Source organism: Anabrus simplex, chromosome 4 (genome assembly GCF_040414725.1).
Source record: "Anabrus simplex isolate iqAnaSimp1 chromosome 4, ASM4041472v1, whole genome shotgun sequence".
Classification (NCBI taxonomy): Eukaryota; Metazoa; Arthropoda; class Insecta; order Orthoptera; family Tettigoniidae; genus Anabrus; species Anabrus simplex.
In genome coordinates this window covers 351,576,306-351,590,922 of record NC_090268.1, presented here as the reverse complement: position 1 = coordinate 351,590,922, position 14,617 = coordinate 351,576,306, and the positions used below count along the sequence as shown (strand labels likewise).

General features: G+C 42.9%; 1 protein-coding gene across 1 annotated transcript in view; it reads right to left on the bottom strand.

The window, feature by feature from the left end:
• The window catches only part of slow (slowdown), a 665,232-nt gene that overhangs the window by 418,985 nt on the left and 231,630 nt on the right, over positions 1–14,617 (bottom strand). The window lies entirely within an intron of this gene.

Below are 14,617 nucleotides of genomic sequence, written 5' to 3'. Positions count from 1 at the left end.
CTAGAAGCGCCACAGATTCGAAACAGCTTCATTCGCAAGAGGCCTATAACTGCAACTCAGCACATTATTGTGTTCGGTGGCATATTACTGTGTATTGCCCGCCAATACGCATCTGAAAGATTCACTAATACGCGAGAGGTCACGCGAAGGCAAATGTGGCGGGTTATCAAGGTGAAATATGAAAATCCTTGGCCTGTTTCCAGTCATTCAACCGGGTCAGGAACAGAATGAATGAAGCCTCCTTCTATCGGCGAGGGTAGGAATTGTACCGGCTTCCGAAACCTGTCGCACTTCTCTGGGGCAATGATGAATGCCTGACAGATGAAATGAAATGATATTGGAGAGGTCGCTGGAATGAAAGATGACAGAGAAAATCGGAGTACCCGGAGAAAAACCTGCCCCGCCTCGAGTCCAGCACAAATGTCACATGGAGTCACCGCGATTTGAACCACGGAACCCAGCGGAGAGAGGCCGGCCCGCTTCCGCCTAAGCCACGGAGGCTCTATTATCAAGTTCCTTAAATATAAAAATCACTACTCAGAGACATAGTGCGTTTTACTATCCGCTACATTGATTAAGCTACCCTTTACAATTATTTAAAGATTCTCTCGGGTTTGACTATGCCTTTGCTGGCGAGATGTAGTGTTTACAGTGCACTATGTCTTCTGGTATGGGCTATATCAAATTTGTTACTTTCATTGACCTGTCTCAGTCTCATCCTTGGCTTTGACAATATGAAAGTGACTGAGGTATGAGTGATGCTAGTAATACCATTGCTTATGCAGCCAGTCCCTGTTATGAATGGTGTGAATATATCGCTCATAGGGTCGGTTGGTGCACGCATTTCAGTGGGCTTGGCAGACTGATATGTAATAGCAGCTGCTGGCTCTGTGAGGAAAGCAACGGGAAACTACGTAACTCCTCATTTCCCTAGTACGCCTCTTCAGTGACGCCTAGGCTGTTCATGACAGCTGTTGGCAGAGCTGCAGATGATCAAACAAGCCTTCAGGCTGAATACCCAACATACATCGGGTTTGACTTATCCAGTACCGAGCTCGATAGCTGCAGTCGCTTAAGTGCGGCCAGTATCCAGTAATCGGGAGACAGTGGGTTTGAACCCCACTGTCGGCAGCCCTGAAGATGGTTTTCCGTGGTTTCCCATTTTCACACCAGGCAAATGCTGGGGCTGTACCTTAATTAAGGCCACGGCCGCTTCCTTCCCATACTTAGGCCTTTCCTATACCATCGTCGCCATAAGATATATCTATGTCGGTGCGACGTAATACAAATAGCAAAAACAAAACAAAACAAAACAAAACAAAAAGACTTATCCAGTTCACCACTTCACTCACTCATTCGGCTCGGTAGATCACTCAGCACTACGGCGCGTCCAACTCCTGCACTACAACAGGCTTCCCGCAGCGCAACCTCGTTGTAGTTCACTTAACAGCTAGCCGTACGCCGAATGGTGAAAAAAGAAAACTGCCTTGATTCACCACAGTACTCTCTGACGCATAGGACTCGCGTCTTTCTAGTAAGTCGGAGTACGAACCTACCACCTCCGGGATTCAATTTTACAGCTAGGGAACACGAACCGTGCAGTTAACTCGTTCAATCATTATTATTATTATTATTATTATTATTATTATTATTATTATTATTATTATTATTATTATTATTATTATTATTATTATTATTATTATATTTCGTTTAGGGCCAATGAAAACCACGCTAAATAACTGCCACCTTTCCATCGTCCAATCACTATTCTGCTTTTGCCCTTCATGGGTGCCTGTAACCTGTATTGTGCTTTGTTTGAGATGTCCTCTCGCCTAAGTCCAGCCCTGTTGAAGTCCTTCCTCAGCTCTTCGAAGCACTTGTCAGAAATTTTAGCTCTACTATCTGGTTTCCATTTTCACACCTTAATTAAGGCCACGGCCACTTCCTTCCTACTCCTAGCCCTTTCCTATCCCATCGTCACCATAAGACCTATCTCTGTCGCTGCAATGTAAAGTATTTCGTAAAAAAATTGTCAATCGCTTTCTATCCATTCTGAAGAGGTGTCCGTAGAATTTCAGTCTTCTTGTCCTAATATTCTCCACCAGTCGCTCATTTTCCCGATACAGTTCTTCATGTTCCCTTAACCTACATTGTTCACTTATACTTACTGGACCCATTATCTTGCGATGAATATTTCTCTCAAATTTCTGAGCATTTCTTAGACCAGCCTTCTCAATCATTCGGAGGCACTCTCTGGCACACAGACATTCCTGTTTAATTGCAGTGTTGTAGCGTCTGATCTTCGCCTGTTAAGAGAATTCCTTCCTCTTATAATGGTTGTAAGTTCTATGAAAAGCGGAGGCCATCTTTTCTCACCTGCTGTTGTTGGCTTCTCTTTCACATGTTTTCATTTGGACAATATCACCGACGTATCTGAAGCTCTCAACTCTCTCAGTCCTAGCATACCTTGTCTTTAGGTGATGGGGCGCAGTTTTAATATTTGCCATGAACTTTGTTTTCTCAAAGGAAATCTGGAACCCTGCTTTTCCTGATCGTTCCTTAAGTAGATTTATCTGTTCTATAGCTGTGTTTATGTTTCTGGACAAGTTTGTTAGATCATAAGCAAATGCTAGGTAATTGAACTTGGCCCCGCTTTTCGATCTTCCAATATGTACTTGGTTTAATAAACCTTTGTTGGAAATTTGTTCTTCCTATTCACGGATAACTTTCTCCAACATACATTTGAAGAGAACTGGTGATAACCCATCACCCTGTCTGACTCCACTTTTAATTTAAACTTAAAAAATTCTCCCATGAATTTCATTTTCGAGAGAGAGTGTGTATGTTGAGGTTTCTCTGATGATGTCTGTTGTTTTAAAAGTCCGCTCCAAATTCTGCTAATATGTCAAGTAGTACCCTCCGGTCAACTGAATCATAAGCTTTTTTGAAATCTACAAATGTTACTACTAGATCCTTGGAGACATAATTTTCCAGTGTTCTTTTCGGACTCCGTATCTCTTCAATATGTGATCTTCCTTTCCTAAACCCCCCTTGGCATTATTATTTGGTCTTAATAATAATATGCGACATTACTGCACTCATTCGCGATATTTCCTCAACACAAGCTACATTATTTTCCATACTAATTCATCACCACTCAACGCGACCTCGACTATTTTGCGAGTGTAATCCTTTAGGTCAGAGAAGAAGCGCTGGTCTGCATGCATAATTCTCAGACTGAAATAACAGAGAGATTTATGTTGTTAAAACCACGCGATACTATCCCGCGATACTATCCACAGTAGTGTTAATGGTCTAAATTAGTGTGGTTGTGTGATTATTTTGTCAACTCGCTACCTAAACATTAATTCACAGATTATCTGATGACTCACTTTTCTGTCTACTCAAACAGTGAAGATGTCTACATCCGCTACAGCGCACACGGAGTAAGTAGGGAGTAAGGCATTCAATATTTCCCAGCACACAAAATGTTAAATTAAAAAATATAAAAAGACAGGTAAAAGCATGATTGAAACGTGGTACGAGGACTGGAACGGATTCCACTCAGTCTCGCGGGGTCAACTGAGTAGAGAGGGTTCGAGTCCTACCTCAGCCATCCTTGAAGTGGTTTTCCGTAGTTTCTCCCATTTTCTCCAGGCAATTGGCGAAATGGTACCTAACTTAAGGCCAAGGTCGCTTTCTTCCCTCTTTCTTGCCTGTCCCTTCCAATCTTCCCATCCCCCACAAGGCACCTGTACAGCATAGCAGGTGAGGCCGCTTGGGCTATGTACTGTTACTCCTCTCCAGTTGTATCCCCAACCAAATGTCTCGCGCTCCAGGACACTGCCCTTGAGGCGGTAGAGGTGGGATACCCCGCTGAGTCCGAGGGAAAAACCAAGCCTGGACGGTAACAGGATTAAATAATAATATAAAAGCATCAGAAATAGAAATAATAACATAATAACAATTAGGCTTCAGCTACCGTGTGTAAGAATTTTAATTTGGCGCCACCTGGCTGCTTGCTCGTCAGCTTCGACGTTCCGTTTTACATTAGGCTTAATAGATGGCCGAATCTCACTTGGGCGTCTATGGTTGAGTTTGAATTAATTTTGTCAGGTGAACATCAAATGTGTCACCAGAGATCTTTTATATCCTGACATCGTATGACATGGAATACCGAACTGACTTTTTCCTGCCCTTCGAAAATTCGGCTACCTCTGCTGGGTTTAAACCCGCCATCTTAGGATCCGGAGGCCGACAATCTACCACTGACCCGCAGAAGGAGCTTTAAGAAAGATTATGCTATCCTGCTGTGAACATGCTCTATAATTAGCCTGGAAAATTAACCATTTCGAGATCTGAAATTTCAATCTCAGCGATGACAATATTGTCTATCCAAAATGTAGTGAATGTTTAGGAAAAGGATGAGGATCTTAATTTTGATCCTTGAGCATTTATCCGAATACTGTCTATACAAATGAACACCCTGCCCTGACCGTATAGTGTCAACCTTAGTGATGTAATCAGTTTGTCGTTCCTCTGTCTGCAAGTTAGCGGGTTTGATTCTGCATGAGATCAGTGCTATTTAGAAGTGTTTCATCTTTTGAATGCAGTTGACGTAACGGTTCATCATTATTACCTGTCTTGTAACATTCTTCTAAACCAGAAATATTCCCTTGGTGTGTCAAAATGCCTGACAACTAAGCTCGTATTTGTTCCAATAACATAATATTTAGTCCGCTTCTGTGGTATAGGTTGGTGTTATTGGCTGTCAACACCGGAGGCCCGGGTTCGACTCCCGGCTCTGCCAATAAATTACAAAAGTGATACGAGGGCTGGAATGGTATCCACTCGGCCTCGGGAGGTCAACTGAGTAGACAGTGGTTCGATTCCCACTTCAGTCATCCTCGAAGTGGTATTCCATGGTTTACCATTTCTCCTCCAGGCAAATGCTGGGATGGTACCTAGCTTAAGGCCACGGCCGCTTCCTTTCCTGCCTTGCTTATCCCCTCCAATCTTCTCAAACCCCCACAGGGCCCCTGTTCAGCATAGCAGATGAGGCCGCCTGGGCGAGGTGCTGGTCCTCCTGCCCAGTTTCATCCCCGACCCAAAGTCTCACGCACCAGGAGACTGTCCTTGAGGCAGTAGAGGTGGGATCCGTCGCCGATTCCCAGGGAAAAAACCAACTCTCTACGGTGAAGTGATTAAGAATGAATATAATATTTAAATATTTCGATAATCTGATTGAACCAACTAATTGAACTGCTTTGTAACTCAGAAATGGAAGATGAATTTGAAAAGATTTCGGAAGGCTTGAGTACATGTGAAATTTCTTTTCCTGTACCACCTCATAGTCCAACAAGGAAATGCCCACCCACGTAAAACACGAATGTCTCTCAACTGCCTTCGTGATATTGACAAGCTTCCTTGGTCGGTAGCAACCGCAGACTTGGAACTATTCATAAGGGCAGTTTCGGCCACGGTAGAATACTACGAATTTAGAGCGTCGCAATCTTCCCCTGGACTACATCAGCCTCCTGTATGTCTCCACGCACGACCGTGCCGACGGGTCTCTCCGTAACAGGTACGATATGACACATTATAAAGTTCAGTATGAAGTGTTTCGTCGTTCAGATGTTATATTGTAATGTATTTGTACCCAGTCTGATGACAGTGCGACACTTTATTTGGGATGCGTACATTTCTTCCAAGTGAGTGTAACATTATTATTATTATTATTATTATTATTATTATTATTATTATTATTATTATTATTATTATTATTATTATTATTATTATTATTATTATTATTATTTCTTTCTTAATCTGCTTACCCTCCAGGGTTGGTTTTCCCCTCGGACTCAGCGAGGGATCCCACCTCTACCGCCTTAAGGTCAGTGTCCTGGAGCGTGAGACATTGGGTCAGGGGATATAACTGGAGAGGACAACCAGTACCTCGCCCAGGCGACCTCACCTGCTATGCTGAACAGGGGCCTTGGTGGGAGATGGGAAGATTGGAAGGGATAGACAAGGAAGAGGGAAAGAAGCGGCCGTGGTCTTAAGTTAGGTACTATCCCGGCATTTGCCTGGAGGAGAAGTGGGAAACCATGGGAAACCACTTCCAGGATGATTGAGGTGGGAATCGAACCCACCTCTACTCGGTTGACCTCCTGAGGCTGAGGTGGGAATCGAAACATCTCTAACTTACTCAGTTGACTTCTGGAAGCTGAATGGACCCCGTTCCAGCCCTCGTACCACTTTTCAAATTTTCGTGGCAGAGCCGGGAATCGAACCCGCGCCTCCGGGGGTGGTAACTAATCACACTAACCAGTACACCACAGAAGCGGACATTATTATTATTATTATTATTATTATTATTATTATTATTATTATTATTATTATTATTATTATTATTATTGTCGTGATTTCATTTCGCACTAACACACCGAAGGTATTCGGCGACGCAGAGACGACAAAGGGTTAGGATTGGGAAGGTAGCGGCTGTGGTTTTAATTAAGGTACAGCACAACACAAAAACATAACACCGAGCTCGATAGCTGCAGTCGCTTAAGTGCGGCCAGTATCCAGTATTCGGGAGATAGTAGGTTCGAACCCCACTGTTGGCAGCCCTGAAAATGGTTTTCCGTGGTTTCCCATTTTCACACCAGGCAAATGTTGGGGCTGTACCTTAATTAAGGCCACGGCCGCTTCCTTCCAACTCCTAGCCCTTCCCTGTCCCATCGTAGCCATAAGACCTATTTGTGTCGGTGCGACGTAAAGCAAGTAGAAAAAAAATACAACACAAGCTATGGAACAGTATCAAAGACAATAATGATCAAGGTCGGTAATAATTCTAATTTTAGTACCTTGGTTTTAATATTTACCCAGATGTGATTGTCTTCTTTTATAAATTGTATGTATTTCTGGAGTTAGGTACATTTCTCTACATTGATATATACTTCGTACTGTAATTCTATTATGTCCCTTTGTTGGATTGTTTTGCTGTAATAGGTATATGCATAATTGCCAATAAACTGAATACTTCATCCTCAGTTACCGGCGATCTGGAACTGGCGGGGGGAGTATTCTATTCTATGCTAATTAAGGTACAGGCCTAGCACTTGCATGGTGTGAATATGGGGAAAACATGAAAACCATCTTCAGGGTTGACGGTGGGGTTCGAACCCACCACCTCCCGAATGAAAGCTCATAGCTACACGACCCTAACCGCATGTCCAACTCATTCATTATTATTATTATTATTATTATTATTATTATTATTATTATTATTATTATTATTATTATTATTCCAACAGGCCATGGAGGCCCTGAACGAACGAAAATTATGTTGCTTTGTTTACCGGGCTTAAACCCACGACACTCTACCTCGGATCCATAGTAGGTAGTACCTCGGCACGAAGTGAGAATGAGTGGTTAAGTCTCTACTTGTGGGTCGCCTTTGCCCTACGAATTAACCTGGTAACCTGGTACTCATTTCTACTATAGACTGAGTGATCGCTCGCGCTTTGTTCCATTCAAGAAATTGAAATCTCTAATGCTATCGACTTCCTGATGCGGAATTGAAGCCTCGTCCCTCTGGATGAACTGAACACGTCTTTGCCATCTGAACTAGGCAGTACCACATTATTATTATTATTATTATTATTATTATTATTATTATTATTATTAATTATTATTATTATTACCCAATTTGCTCTTGTATTACATTATCTACCAAGTAATGTTGAAACCAAGTGTCAAGTCTGACTAATCATTGCAGAGGTCAATATATAATAACCCAAAATTGCAGCTGTCGCACCACGGCCTGAAATGCTGCAAATTGAATGCAATAAATCATTTTGCTGAACACTTAATTGTATGCCAAAAGTAAATTTCATTTTGAAGTTTGATTAATTCGCTGCTGATGTGCTTTATTAGCAAGAAACTAATCACAAATCATAACAAAATGGTAACAGATCGAGGCATGAGCTATGATTGATTCGCCATTAACTCGCTAAAATATTTTATAACGCCCCGTGTAGATACACAGTCACCAAAAGTGAACATGTCATTATGGGCATTTGTGGCTCGCTTTGGGCGTGTAACAAAATAGTGAAGCAATAACGTTCTACAAAATTATACCTAATTTACATATTGCATTAAAATAATAATTATTAATGTTATTCGTCCTACAACCCATTAACTACTTTTATGGTTTTCAGAGGTGCCGAGGTGCTGGATTTATGTCGCACAGGAATTTTCGTTCTAGTCAATCTACCGACTTAAGGATGGCATATTTGAGCCGGGTTCGTATTCCTCATATTCACAATACGTAGGCTATTCAAAGGACAATCTCTTCTTATAAGCATAAATCTCAGTCTCGCAGTCAGCTCTCCTGTTTAGTCAAAAATACGAGGGTTTGGGGGCATAATTCATGGCAAGTATTTATGTCCTCACATTTTGCACGGTACTACCATACAATGGACATATGTTCTGAAAAGCATGTCACTCATAGTACAGTACATGAACACAGCACCAAATGTCGGTGCATCAGACAAGTACCACGCGCAGGGCGATGGGACAGCAGAAGTGAGTCAGGCTCCGCGCAGAATGGATGTGACAAGGCAAGTCCTGGAACACCCGCCATGCTCACCGGACTTGTCTCCGTGCGATTTTGATCTCATCCCCAAAGTGAAACAACCATTGCGTGGGGGACGGTTTGGGACACGGGAGGACATTGAGAACGCTGTGTAACGTGAGACTAAAAAATTCACACATGGTGAGGCGACTGATATCCAACGTCCCCAGAATCGTTGGTAACGTCTTGTGGACAATCTAGGGAACTACCTTAGGGGTTACCATAAAGATTACTTTACTCACTGAGAATAAACATTATGTGGCACAAGGATTACATGGCTGCCAGTTTCGTCGCTGGTAAACCGTCCGGCTCCATGGCTAAATGGTTAGCGTGCTGCCCTTTGGTCAGAGGGGTCTCGGGTTCGATTCCCGGCAGGATCGTGAATTTTAACCATTATCGGTTAATTTCGCTGGCACGGGGGCTGGGTGTATTTGTCGTCTTCATCATCATTTCATCCTCATCACGATGCGCAGGTCGCCTACGGGAGTCAAATCAAAAGACCTGCACCTGGCGAGCCGAACATGTCCTCGGACACTCCCGGCACTAAAAGCCATACGCCATTTCATTTACCTGGTAAACCTACTCGGCATTATTTATACATTCCAAAGCACATTCTGCTCTCCACTCTCATATGTATATTTCCATTTGTCGGGTTGGTCTCGCATCCGTGCGGAAGCTGCAGGTAGGATATCCACAATAATTGGTAACCCGAACATTCCTTCAGCGGTCCTGAAAAGGAAGTATTTCGAAAAATCTGAAATTACAATGAGAGTTTCTTCTCATTATCATAAACGTTCCAGTGCTCTATGAGATGCACACAATCGAGCAGCGGGTTTATATAATCGTTGTTTTCCTCTTAAAGCAACCATAATCATCGCCTCTACCTCCTTAGCCCTTCCTCCTTAACTGAATATTATCCGTGTTCACAAATAAGATGAGAACTATCAGAATTAATGCCTTGAATCTCTAAGAGTAATGTGTTCTAGAAAAAATATAATTATTCTTTCTCCTCGTCTAATAATACTTTTACTGTCATTTATATAAATAATCCGTTACTTGCATTACACTATAATAAAGCTAAGACACCTCCGAACAAGCCATTAGGGATCTTGAAGGAGAGATAGGTTATAAAGAAATCCACTATCAGCAACCTTGACACTAAGTAGTACCTTTGTAGGATGGTTAGACCTTTGTCTTGCCAACCTTTATATCCAGGAAGTGAAAGTCACGTTTCCAATTTGCCGATTTCCCAACGAGGAATCAAACATATTTTCTTCACATTTGCACTTTTCAATATGTAATACAAATGAATGGATGAAAACCATAATGGTATAAGTGACATTTTTAAAGAAATGAGTTAAGTGTTGGATGTAACTCCGGGAGGATGTATCCTTCCACCAGCAAAGATATACAAGTGATAGCGGTAATATTCTGTGCTCTAGTGATGGGTGGTATAACTACAAATAGCATGCTTTATATGAGTGTTGAAGATGTTTAAATGCCTTTTTCTCTGAATGACCAAAATGCTACTTATACCGTTATGGTTTTCATCCATTCAAATGTTGTAAATAAATAATAATAATATTTTTGACTTTACGTCCCACTAACTATCGGTTTTTGGAGACGCTGAGGAGCCGGAATGTAGTCTCGCAGGACTTCTTTTACGTGCCAGTAAATCTGCCAACACGAGGCTGACGCATTTGAGCACCTTCAAATACCATCGGACTGAGCCAGGAACGAGCCTGTCATGTTGGGGTCAGAAGGCCAGCGTCTCAACTGTCTGAGCCACTCTGCCCAGCTACAGATATTGTCACAACCCTTTTTAGCTTCATTCCTTAAAAACATGATTTTTTAAAAAGTAATACCCCTTCATTTATAGGAGAAAACATCAGAGATTTCTTCATATTTTTGAATTGCTTATGTGAGTTGAATTTGACGGTGTCATCTAAATTGTTTGAATAATTAAGTAAAAAGAAAGAAATTGAATTTCTCAATACCATTTTTATCACCCTGAGTTATTTCACCATTGATATAATTTCTTACGCTATCAATCGTACATCTCAACATAACATAGCAGTGAAGACCTGATGGACTTTGGCCTAACAAGCGACAGCTGCTCAGGCCGGAGGCTTGCAGATTACGAGGTGACGTGTGGTGAACACGGCGAATCAACTAGCGTCACAAGTGGAAAGTCGAGTGCGGCCGGTGTTCTCGAAATTCATTCCCTGGACCGTGAACCCCATGCTGCGTGCTTGTCAACAACAGATTATCTGGCTAATTTAGAGGACATTAATGTTTGTGTTCCTTTACTGTAGCGATTATATTACATTAGGAGTATGGGAAACACAGAAATAGAAAGCGAACTTCCGAATATATGACAGGACTTTTATTGCAATGGTCTATAAAACCAAGAATAACGGCCGATAGGAATCGTTGTGCTGACCACACGACACCCCGTAATCTGCAGGCCTTTGGGCTGAGCTGCAGTCGCTTGGTAGCCCAGGGCCCTTCGAGGGCTGTAGCGCCATGGGTTTAGTTTAATGCAAAATAGATGAAGATAGTTTTGTTAATGTGGCACTCAACATATGGTATGGAAAGGCAGTTTTTTTTTTTTAAAATAGAAAGGCTGGTTTCTTCCGTTAAAATGAGTCTTTCTTAGAACAGTCTGACTCCATGCCCAAATGGTTAGCGTGTTGGCCTTTGGTGACAGGGGTCCCGGGTTCGATTTCCGGCAGGCTGGGTAATATTTAACCATCATTGGTTAATTCCTCTGGCACGGGGGCTGGGCGTATGTGTCGTCTTCATCATAATTTCATCCATATCGTGACGAGCAGCTCGCCTACGGGCGTCAACTCAAAAGACCTGCACCTGGAGAGCCGAACATGTCCCCGGACACTCCCGGCACGAAAAGTCATACGCTATTTCATTTCATTTCTTAGAACAATGTAAAAGCTGGGAGGCTTTTAGTGATATCATAGCTGAGACATAACACTTCTCAAAGAATGTGGCGATAACCTGACGTGCTGGTTGTTAACTATGGTGTATTAGATACCGGCTGTGCAACCACGCTTCATCCCGTTATGAAAAGATTCGAATCTTACCTCCCAGTTGAAGTTATTTGTTTTTGCAATTTGTTTTACGTCGCACCGACACTGATAGGTCTTTGGCGACGATGGGATAGGAAAGGCCTAGGAAGTGGAAGGAAGCGGCCTTGGCCCTAATTAAGGTACAGCCCCGGCATTTGCCTGGTGTTAAAATGGGAAACCACGGAAAACCATCTTCAGGGCTGCCGACAGTGCGGCTCGAACCCACTACCTCCCGATTACTGGATACTGGCCGCGCTTAAGCGACTGCAGCTATCGAGCTCGGTCAGTTGAAGTATAATAAGGACTGTACTTTGGAGTACTTTGGACACATCCCGCGTGCAAAGAAATGTAGACTTTCTCAATTTATTCATAAAGGAAAAATTGGTGGTGTGGGGGGTTTGAAGGGACCAAAGAGATAGGATGGTATAGGAATTTTTAGTACGTATATTAACATGTAAAAGGTGCGAGGTGAGCCGCACTCTTGCAATCGGAGGGAGTCCAGTTTTGATGATGATGATGATGATGATGATGATGATGATGATGATGATGATGACGATGACGATGATGATGATGATGATGATGATGATGATGATGATGATGATGATGATGATGATGATGATGATGCTTGTTGTTTTAAGGGGCCTAACATCGAAGGTCATCGGCTCCTAATGAAACGAAATGAAATGACAAATTAAAAGTTCGAAATCATCCATTGACCAAAATAAAAAATGCCATGAAGAATGAATGGATGGATATGAATTTAAAACAATCAGTGGATCCGACCCCAAAACTATAATAAAAATAGTATTACTGACCAAGGGACCACTTCTAAAGCACAATCCTGATGGATGATGATGCTTGTCTAAAGGGGTCCAAAATCCAGGTCAACGGGCCCTCATAATGGTACATGTCGCTAGTAAAGTAGAACCATGGTATTTGTCTTGTTGGGATGTACTAATCAAAAGTAGCGTAGACTCACGGTGTTCCACACATGATGGTACAACTCACAAGTATTATACGTCGCACAGGTAACGCAGACCTATGGTGTTTCTCACATAATGGCACCACTCATAGGCAACGCAAACCGATGGTGTTCCTCACTTACGTGTACTAATCACGGGTACTGGAAACCTACAGTGAACCCCTCTCTGCTGCTACTAATCACAAACCTACTGTGTACCTAACATAGTGGTACTACTCGCAAGTAAAGGCGACCCATGGTGTTCCCCGCGTGATGGTACTAATCAAAAGTAGTTTCATGGTTCTAACACAATCATCCCTTGGTCGCCCCTTTTAGTTGCCTCTCACGAAAGGCAGGAGATACCGTGGGTGTATTCTTCGTCTGCATCCCCCCCACACGGGCTAGACAGAGAGAAAAAAGAAAATAAGGGATCCGTCACTTCGAAAAATGAAGTAACGGACGAAGAAAAGCAAGGGCCACGAAGGGGGTGAAAATGAAAGACTCCGTAGGCCTCGAATGCTCTAATACCGACGGGGTCGGAAAAGAACAAGATTTGACCAAGGGAGGTCGAAGAGGATGGACGAACGTGAGTAGTCTGGCACAAGTAATTGGAAGCAATGTCAGGACTCAGCTAAGGGCCCCGTGGTCGCCAACCCACACTTCCAAGTTGAGAGCCCCTTGGGCCCCTTTTAATCGCCTCTTACGACAGGCAGGGGATACCGTAGGTGTATTCTTCATCTGCGTCCCCCACCCACAGGGTGTTAGAGTCCAGTTTTAATCCTGGAGTGAGCTCTAGAATGAGGGCAGCTGGGGATCTGTCTGACATGGCAGCCAAGTAATACTACAGCTGAAGATTTCATCATTGTGATCACATACCGACCCAATCTCTGCAGGCCGTCGGGCTGGGCATAGTCGCCTGGTCAGAACTAGTCCCTTACTAGGCTGTATGTGTAATAGGTTTGATTCTTCTTGAGGGAAGCTTGTAGCTCCCGAAGAAGAAAACGAAGTAACAGGATCTCTCCAGTGTCTGGCACTCTGGGACTGACAGAGGAAATATTCTGTGAACCATTTCCGAACTGTAATGGCCTTTGTTTCCAGAGATATACTGCTCCATTTTGTTAACCTACTTTACGTGACAAGCAATAATAATTGAATGTTCTGCTTGGATACCACCCATAGAAATGTCTAAGTAGTTTCCCACACATTGTATTCATACGAAGCAGTTAAAATCCAGGACATGTCCCTATTATGTTCTGTATAGCACATTATCAAGCGTCTGAACGCGTTGGTAGACATTCTGTGTTCTGGGGAATGAGTTCACCTTGCATTTAGGATCCCAATGTCAAATGTTTACTCTTTGATTCTGAGAAAATTAGACAGTGGAATCTAGGTCAATTAATAAATATTGTACCGGGCGAGTTGGCCGTGCGGTTAGGGGCGCGCAGCTGTGAGCTCGCATCCGGAAGATAATGGGTTCGAACTCCACTGTCGGCAGCCCTGAAGATGTTTTTCCATGGTTTCCCATTTTCCAATCAGGAAAATGCTGGGGCTGTACCTTAATTAAGACCATGGCTGTTTCCTTCCCATTCCTAGGCCTTTCCTGTCCCATCGTCGCCATAAGATCTATCTGTGTCGGTGCGACGTAAAGCAAATGGCAAAAAAAAAAAAAAAAATAGTGATGTGTGTATCCGAACTAAGCTACGACATTCCTTCTTCTTCTACTTCTACCGCGTTTTCAACACCTTGTGGGGTCGCGAGTGTGGATTTGGCCCTGTTTTGCGGCCGGATGCCCTTCCTGACGCCAACCCTATGTGGAGGGATGTAATCACTACTGCGTGTTCCTGTAGTGTTTGATAGTGTGATGTATTGCCTGAATATGAAGGGGAGATTGTTGATATAGACACGAACAACGAGTCCCCTAGCTAGAAGAAT